This window comes from Macrotis lagotis, chromosome 3 (genome assembly GCF_037893015.1).
Source record: "Macrotis lagotis isolate mMagLag1 chromosome 3, bilby.v1.9.chrom.fasta, whole genome shotgun sequence".
NCBI lineage: Eukaryota > Metazoa > Chordata > Mammalia > Peramelemorphia > Peramelidae > Macrotis > Macrotis lagotis.
Genome location: NC_133660.1, coordinates 136334545 through 136344809, shown reverse-complemented (window position 1 = coordinate 136344809; position 10265 = coordinate 136334545).

Here is a 10265-nt window from a genome sequence, read left to right as displayed (position 1 = left end):
TCAGTTTTTTCATCTTTCTCTGTCTGTCTCATCTATCTCTGTCTCTGTTTCTGTCTCTCTCTTCTCATATATGTGCAAATAGATAGATACAAATATCTAACATTTCAGCACATTGTTGAGTTGATGATTATGTGATTATTGCACTAAGACAAATAATAGTTTATAGTACATCATATACATTTATCTATGCAAATTTCATTTTATCCAATTTGATATAGGAATTTTTTAAAGATGCCTATTAAATGGCATCTTGTGACACAGATGAACAGAATATCTTCTACTAAGAACCGAAAATAATTCCTTGTCATATGTAGCCACAAGGTCTGGACCTTACTGCATATTACTATGAACTCCTAAGAGTGTACATATCTAAAAAGAATGGGAAGTATTCTCTAATTTCACAAAGTATCTTTCTTTTGCAGAGGAAGTCCAATGTGCTATTTGAAAATTTAGTATTTCCTATGTAGCTATAGACTTCTGTGAGTCCTTTACATTTTTTATGTTTTCTATGTTTGAAGACATAAAAAGATGTCCTATGCCTGAAACATACCTGAAATTCAGGTTTTTTTTTTATAAGTACATATTTGTGATAAGTCTTTCTGACATATATTTTAAAAGACTTAGTCATGAGTTCATACTGAGACTTTAGTCTCAGTCTACTTTCCCAAAGTAGAATTCTGGGTTACAAACTTTAGCTTTGAGAAAGTCTAGTTTAGTTTGTTAGACAATAAATTAAAAATCAGGACTGACCCAAAATGACAGGGAGAAGGGAGAAATTTCCTTAAGCTCTCATGGGTATCCCTCAGATACAACATTAATCAAGCCTCTTAATGGAGGCTTAATGGAGTGGAAAATTTTCCAGTGAGGTCTCCAGCAAGGATCGGGACAAGTGGAGCAGGATTATGCGCAGGGCAGGGAAATCAAACCCAGCGTGCAGACAGTGGCGCATGGTGGGGACCAGAAAGAGCTTCACAACCACAGGAAGGAACTGCAGTAGAGGCCCCCTCAGCATCAGGGCTGAGCAGGCCAACTGAGAGAGTTCCAACACAGGTAGCCCAGACCCCACATTCAGCCAGCATGATTATGTTGGACCAAACAGTACAGTGAGGAAGCAGTTGGCATTCTATGGCCCCAGCCCAGTGGAGCAAACCTGTAGGTTCTCCATACAGAAAGATGGCAAGTGGGCTCCTCCCCATAAGCATAAGGTTAGGGAAAGGTTGGAACTAGAGGAAGTTACCTTAGATAAGGTTGTTTAAAGCACTCTCTCAAAAGAGAATGGCAGAAAAAGCATTACATGTGAAGCTGCAGAGGAGAATATGAATTGGTCTCCAGTCCAAAAAAACTTCTTGGAAGAGGTCAAAAATAATTTAAAAAGCAAGTAGAAAAATTGGGAAAAGAAATACAAGAGAAATTCTAAATCTTGTAAAAGGAAACACAAAAATTGATACAAGAAAATAATCCATTAAAATGCAATTAGAAAAATAATAAAATCATTAAAAACAGAATTGAACAAATGGAAAAGGAGATGCAAAAAATAACTGAAAGAAATAGAAGAATAGACTGAGACAAGTGGAAGATGAATGTATGACACATTGGGAATCAGGCAAAATTTTTAAAAAAAGGAAAAATACATGAAAATGTAAAATACTTCATTAGAAAATGAATAGAGGGGCAGCTAGGTGGCGGCGTGGATAAAGCTCCAGCCCTGGAGTCAGGAGTATCTGGGTTCAAATCCGGTCTCAGACACTTAATAATTACCTAGCTGTGTGGCCTTGGGCAAGCCACTTAACTCCATTTGCCTTGCAAAAACCAAAAAAAAAATGAATGGACCTGGAAAAATGATCCAGGAGAGATATTTTAAGAATTATTGGACCATCTGAAAGTCATGATCAAAGAAAGAGGCTGGACAGCATCTTTCTTTATTTTGAATTTTTATTTTTTATCATATGAATATTTTATTTGTTTTCCAAGTATATAAAAAAGTAGTTTGTACTTATCAATTTTGGTAAGGTTTTGAATTTTACACTTTCTCCCCCTCCCTTCCTCTCCCCTCTCCCCACAAGAAGACAATCTGATAATCTGTACATTGTTCCCATGCTATGAATTTTGATTGATTGAGAAAAAATAAACATATCCTTGAGGAAAAAAGAAAATATCAGAGATAACAAAATTATATACTACTTAAGATAGAAAAAATTGAAAGTAATACTCTTTGGTCTTTGTTTAAACTCCATAGCTCTTTCTCTGGATACAGATGGTAGTCTCCATCACAGATGCACTAAAATTGCCGCTGATTATTGCATTGATGCAATGAGCAAGTCCATTAAGTTTGATCAATCCTATGTTGCTGTTAGTGTGTATAATCTTCTAATTCTGCTCATTTCACTCAACATCAATTCATGGAAGTCTTTCTAAACTTCTCTGAAATCCTATACCTTCTGATTTCTAATAGAACAAAAGTGTTCGAGTGTTCCATCATAAATATATGTATATGTATATTTATATGTGTGTGTGCATGTGTGTGTATACATATACATATATGTATATGTATATATAAGATATATGTGTATATACACATATATATATATATATATATATATATGTGTATATATATATATATATTAGTTTTTTGTGTGCCACAGTTTGCTCAACCATTCCCCAATTGATGGACATCTCCTTGATTTTGAATTCTTTGCCACCACAGAGTTACTATAAATCATATCCCTTTTCTTGATCTCTTCAGACCCAATAGTGATATTGCTGGAACAAGAGGTGTGCACATTTTATTGCCCTTTGGGTGTAATTCCAAATTGCTCTCCAGAAAGTTTGGATCAGTTCATAGCCCCATCAACAATATATTAGTGTCCCAGATTTCCCACATAGTTTCCAACATTGATCATTTTTTTTCTGATCATATTGACAAAACTGAGAGGTGTGAGGTGGTACCATGGAGATGCTTTAATTTGCATTTCTCTAATCAATAATAATTTAGAGCATTTTTTCATATGACTATGGACTGCTTTGATTTCCTCATCTATAAATTGCCTTTGCATATTCTTTGCCCATTTGTCAATTGGGAATGTTTTTTTTTTTAAATTTGACTCACTTCTCTGTATATATTTGGAAATGAGACCATTATCAGAAACACAAGTTGTAAAAAATATTTCCCAATTTATTACATTTCTTTTGATTTTGGTTACAGTGGTTTTGTTTGTGCAAAAGCATTTTAATTTAATTTAATGATGTGCTCCACCTCTTTCTTTTCCATAGATCTGACAGGTCAACTATTCCTTGTTCTTCTAGTTTGCTTATAATATTGACTTACAAATTCTGCACCCATTTTTAGTTCATCTTGATATAGGGTGTGAGATGTTAGTCTAATCCAAATTTCTGCCGTACTAACTCCCAATTTTCCCAATGGTTTTATCAAAGAGAGAGTTCTTATCCCAGAAGCTAGGCTTTTTCAGTTTATCAAACAGAAGATGACCATTATTGTTTCCTGCTGTCTCTTTAGTAATGTACTTTATACCACTGATCCACCTCTCTATTTCTTAGCCACTACCAGATAGTTTTGGTGACTGATACTTTATGATATAATTTTAAATCAGATAAAGCTGTCACTTTCTTTTGCCCTTTTTTCATTAAAACCTTTGATATTCTTGACTTTTTGTTTCTCTATATGAATTTAATTACAATTTTGACTAGCTTATTAAAGTAATTTTGGAAGGTTAATTGATAAGACACTAAATAAGTTATTAACTTAGGAAAAAATGTCACTATTATTATTATTATTTTATCTCAGCCTCTCTATGAACAGTTGATATTTGTCCAGTTATTTAAATCTGGTTTTATTAGTGTGAAAAGTGTTTTAGAGTTGTGAAAACCATGAAAATCGAGTTTCTGAGTCTTTCTTGCAAGGTAGACTCCCAAGTATTTTATATTGTCTGGTTATTTTATTTTATTTAGTTCTTTTTTATAAGGCAATGGGGTTAAATGGTTTGCCCAAGGCCACATAGCTAGGTAATTATTAAGTGTATGATGCCAGATTTGAACTCAGGTTCTACTGACTCCAGAGCTGGTACTCTATTCACTGCACCACCTAGCCAACCCTGTCTGGTTATTTTAAATGGGATTTCTCTTTATTGCTCTTGCTGCTGTATCTTGATAATAATATATAGAAATATGGAGGATTTATATGGGTTTCTTTTATATCCTGTAACTTTGCTAAAGTTGCAAATGGTTTCTAGTAGCTTTTAAGTTGATCTAGGTATAATGTTTTAGGGTCCTCTAGGTATAGAGTGAAAGTATTTTTTCTTCCCAATTCTCATTCGTTCAATTTCTTTTTTGTTTCTTATTTATGAAACTAACATTTCTAATAAAATATTGAATAGTAGTGGTGGTAATGGCATCCTTGTTTCACCCCTGATCTTTTTGGGAATGCTTGCTGATGGTTCCAGATAGATACTGCTTCTCATTCTAAGGAACAATCAATTAATTCCTACACTGTCTCATGTTTTTAGTTGGAATGGATGCTGCATTTTGTCACTTTTTCAGGATCTATTGAGATAATCATATGATTTCTGTTAGGTTTGTTATTGATATAGTCAATTATACTAACAGTTTTCCTAATATTGAGCCAACCCTGTATTCCTGTGATAAATCCTGCTTGGTCACAGTATATTATCCTAGTGAAAAGTTGCTGTAATCACTTTGCTAAGATTTTATGTAAGATTTTTGCATCCATATTCTTTAAGGAAATTGGTCTATAATTTTCTTTCTTTATTTTGGCTCTTCCTGCTGTAAGTATCAGCACCATATTGGTATCATCAAAGGAGTTAGACAGAGTTCCTTTTTCACCTATTTTTCCAAAGAGTGTTTATAGAATTGGAACCAATTGTTCCTTAAATGTTTAATAGAATTCACTTATGTATCAATCTGGCCCTGCAGTTTTTTCCCTTAGGGTGTTCAATGATGGCTTGTTGAATTTTTTCCTCAGATAGCGTTATTTTGGCATTTAATTTCCTCTTCATTTAACGTGGACAACTTATAGTTTTATAAATATTCTTTCATTTCTCTTAGATTATCAAATTTATTGGCATACAGTTAGACAAAAATAGTTATGAATTATTGCTTTAATTTCCTCCTCATTGGTAATGAATTCACTTTTTTCATTTATGATACTAGTATTTTGGTTTTATTTTATTAAATTAAATTAACCAAAGGTTTATCTATTTTATTGGATTTTTTCATAAAGTCATCAAAAGACATCCCTCATAATCAATCCTCAAAGTCTTTTGGTCACAGGCAAGTGATGAAGCAGCAGGTGCCATTACACCGGGAGCTATAGTCACAGCCATGCAGACAGGTGCCCCAGACCATAGGGTCATTTCTCCACTGAAAGCAAAAGTGGGATTCTGCAGAACCCGAGGTGACTGAGAAGTCTTTTTAAGGTTCATACTACTCCCTTCCTGATGTGAGGAAGTGTCTAGAAAAGGTGTTCTAAAAATTTTCCGCTTACCTAACATTGACCAGATTAACATGACAGGCAGGTATCCTACTGTGTGGTCAAGACACAAAAAAAAACTACAAAAAACTTCTTCAAAGAAAATTCCACTCACCATCATTGTATGGAATGTACATACACTCATAGACAACAGAAGATCCAATAGACCTGAAAGACAAATAGCTCTTGTTGCAAGAGAACTCAGCAGGTATGGTATCCAAATAGTCTTTAGTGAAACAAGACTAGCCAGTGAAAGAGAGAGTACTGACATCAGAGCTGGATATATGGTTTTCTGGAGTGGTTGCAGTGAATGGGAGCATGTGAAGCTGGGGTAGATTTTGCAATCAAAACTAATCTAGTCAACGTTCTTGAATGCCTAACAAAAAGAGAGAATGACAGGCTCAATGAGATAGTTACTTCCAGAAAAAATGCCACCTTGATTGTGTCTATGCTCCCACCATGACAAACACAGAAGAAGTTAAAAAAAATGTTATGAGGACCTGGAGACTCTTCTCATCAGTGTACTAAAGGAGGACAAGTTTTATACTTCAAGGTGGTTTTAGTACTAGTGTAGGTTCACTTTGCCAGAAATGGCAGGGAGTCCCAGGGAGGGATGGAGTTGGAAACAGCACCAGCAATGATCACTACTGAAGACCTGGGCAATTCATGACCATATCATCCCATAAATTATGTCTTCTATTTATTAAAACACAGTAAAACTTCCTGGATGCACACTAGTAGCAAACGTTGGTGTTTTTTTGACTATGATTGTAAGGAGAAGAGACAGACAGGATATGTGTGGTGCAGAGTGCTGGGCTGATCACAGACTCATTCTCTACAAGTGAAATATTCACATTCAACCAAAGCTGCAGGGCCAAAGCAAAAAGAATACTAGACGAATTAATGTCGAGATATTAGAATGTCTTTCTGAGTGAGAACAGTTTGCTACTAACTTGAAGGGAAAACTGAGCCAACATATAGTTGACAACAGTGGAGCAGAAAAAGAGTGGGCAACTTTCAGAGATCTAGTGTATAGTAATATATTTGCTCATCTGGGTCAGAACATTCACAGACACCAAGACTGATGAAAATGATGGGAAAATACAGAAGCTGCTAAATCAAAAATAAGAACTCCACAGGGTTTTATGAGCAGGATAGCTCATTCTAAGAAGGCAGTCTTTAATTCTATCAAAAGTAGAGTATAAATGAAGCTTAGAGAGATGTAGGACTCCTGGCTCAATAAGAAAACAGATGAAATTCAGTTTTATGCAGACAGTAGAAAACCAAAATGCTTTAATGATGCCCTGAAGACTATTTATGGGTCAAAGATATATAGTGCATCTCAATTATTCAGTGCTGATGGAGCCACACTGATTAATAATTAATTAATAATTAATTAATAATTAATCTCCTAGAGAGATGCACTGAACACTTCCAAAGTGTTCTTAACAGACCATCATCAATCGATGGAGAGGCCATTGACCATTTACCTCAAGATGAAGTCAATCAGTCCCTAATTGAAGTTCCAAGTGAAGAAAAGATTTTGAATGCCATTAGGCTCATTTCAAGTGGCAAAGCACCCTTATTCTAGTCCAGCTGGAATGCACAAGGTGGTGGTTCCATTGTTCATCCAAAAACTGACTGAAATTTTCCAGGTTATATGGCATGAAGAGATTATACACTAGGAATTCAAGAATGCCTCTATTGTCCATTTCTATAAAGGTAAATGGAATAGTGTATCTGTCCTGTGACAATCACAAGGGTATTTCTCTTTTATTTATTGCTGACAAGGTTCTTTCCAGAGTCTCTCTCAATAGGCTGGAAGTTGATCAGCTTTTTGAGAGCGAGTATGGCTTCAGAAAGGATCAAGGAACACTTGAGATGGTATTTGCTGACTGACAACTCCAGGAAAATATGCCAGGAACAGAACAGACGTCTGTAGATCTTATTTGTAGATCTGACAAGGACTTTGATACCATCAGTTGTGAGGATTTAAGGACAATTATGTGAATATTTGGTTGTCTGGAGTTCATCAATATTGCACATCAATTCCATGAAGACATGTATACCTGAGTTCTGGATAGTGGACAATGTTCTAAAAATTTCCCAATAATCAATGGAGTGAAACAAAGATGTGTCCTTTCTCCCATACTTTTTAGCATGATGTTTTCAGCCAAGTTATCAAACTCCTTCAATGAGGATAAACATGGCCTCAAGGTCATTTACTGCATTGGTGGCAAATTCTTCAACTTGTAAAAGCTATCAGCTTAAACCAAAGCGGAAGGAGTGTTGGTGCATGATCTTATGTTTGCAGATGATTTTTGCCCTCAATGCAACCTCTGAAGCTGAGATGCATCAGAGTATGAATTGATTCTCTGGTGCTTGTGCTAATTTTGGTCTAACAATTAACACCAAGAAAACATAAGTGCTCCATCAGCCAGGATCACACTATCCATATGTGGGATTATTTATTACAGCAAATGGAGAAATTTTGAGTACTCTGGACATGTTTACTTACCTTGGAAGTGTCCTTTCCAGGTAGTTACACATTGATAATGAGATTGACACAGGCATTGCCAGAGTTAGCTCAGTATTTGGGAGAATCAAAAAGAAATTGTGGGAGAAGAGATTTATTAGAGTAGCTAACAACTGAAAGTCTACAGAGCCATTGTGCTGACCTCATTGCTATAAGCCTGTGAAAAATGAACAGTCTACATTTGCCGTGTCAGTAAATTTAATTGCTTCCATTTAAATTGTCTTAGGAAGATTCTGAAGATCACCTGACAAGAGAAGATACCAAACACAGGAGTTCTTTCTCAAACTGAACTACCTAACATTCCAACATTACTACAGAGAGCACAACTTCAATGGGTTGGGCACATTTTTAGAATGCCAGATGTATGCTTGCCAAAAAAGGAAAAACAACAACAAACTATTTTATGGAGAGCTCACATTGGATAGCACTTGCAAGTGGGTCAAAAGAAAGTGTCATTGAATAACTTTAGAAATGATTCCAGGAGACCCTGGAACAGGATTGCCCAGCATGGTGTGCCCTCATCAGTGTGGGTGCTACACTTTATGAGGAAGACAATATTGAAGCAACTCAAATGAAATGGTACCCAACCCAGGTGTTCATATGGACTCTTTGTGCCCAACATGAGGTAGAGTATTTAGAACCAGTATTTGTCTGATTAGCCTCAGTCAGACATACCGTAATTTGACTCAGACATAGTGATGTCATTTTGGATTTCTTCTCTAACAAAGAACAAGAACCAATCAACCAACTATTATGTATAGTTGTGTTCTAGAAAATATTCAGTTGGCAATTTCTTGTTATGCAATAGAAAATGCAAGTCAGATTTTGGAATGATTCATAAGGAGCCTTAGGTAAAGTGATTATTATATGCAAGATTAGCAGGTATCATGTAGCAAGGCAAAAGCAAAGAAGGAAAATAAAATCTTAAGCAATTATGATCTTTAGGGCAAAAGAAAGGAGAAGAAAACAAGGAATGGTTAAAGAGCAAAACAGGGCAGAAAAATAAAGGTAATCAGATATATGCTATGTAGAGTCTCAAATGTCCATCCTAGGAGGGTATTTTAGTGAAGGAGTTTGGAAATGTGTTGAAAAAGTTTGGATTGATTGAAAGAAATTGGAGGGACCAAATGAAGCAGAGTTGAACTATTAGGAAGCACTCATGGTTGAATTTTTGATTCACTCCCTTTTGTTTTGGGGATGAAGACGAAGGCCCTACAATATTTGTGCCCAGTATAAGAAAATCCTTTGAAATGAGGAGGCTGACTTTGAGAAGGGGAATAACCAAAAGGCTGCAGTGGTTCCCAGTTTTAAATATTTTCTTGTTTAATAAGTCCTGTTACTAAGTTCTGTTTATAAATGATGTCAGTATTCTCCACATTTTCGAAATCCTAGCAAAAAGCCCTATTGCTTTGACTTTATTCGAACTTAGGTATGTGAATTGCAGGCAACATGCTCCTTATATTTTTATCAGATGCTATGAGGAATATCAATATTTCTTAGGGAATAAACCCTTTGTAAATCTTATCTCACAGCAACAGTGAGTAAATATTTGACTTCTTAAAACACAGTCTTTAAGATCAAACTTTGGAAACCTGTTATATTGTTTTGTTTTTGAGATGTCACTTCTGTCATTTTCTTTTATTTTGGGATTTCATTTTGCTCTTGGTTTTTTTGTTATTATTTTAAAACTACTTTTTAGCTAGTCTTGATAAAAAAAAAATCTAAAGGTGATAGAAACACAATAGTTGAGAGTTAGTAAAGAGGGATGGTGTGATGAGCACCTGCTGTCTTCATGAAAAGTCTCTATGACAATATATTTTTCTCAATGACCAGAAAACATTCATCTGACCTTCTTCATAGATTTATCCTAGAAAAAGAACCATTCAAAAATTTTCTGCTTGTGAAACTGCTTTAGGAACAGCCAGCAGGAGTTGTCAATATTGTGGGTCTCCTATAAACCAATTCCTACAGAAACTGATCATATTACCTGCATGGCAGGTCACACAACCATCTTCCAAGATCATCTTTGTGTGACCATCCCTTGAAATGAGATACCTTGAAATGAGGAGGTCTTACAAAATAGTCCTGCCACCTCTTTCAAAAAGAACTCTATAATTACCTTGGAGGCTTATTGTTTTATATAGCTGGGCATAATTGAATCAAACTCATTGTGCAATGAAAGACAAGTCCTTTCTAAACTTTCCCCTGCTGGAGCCTAAATTAAAC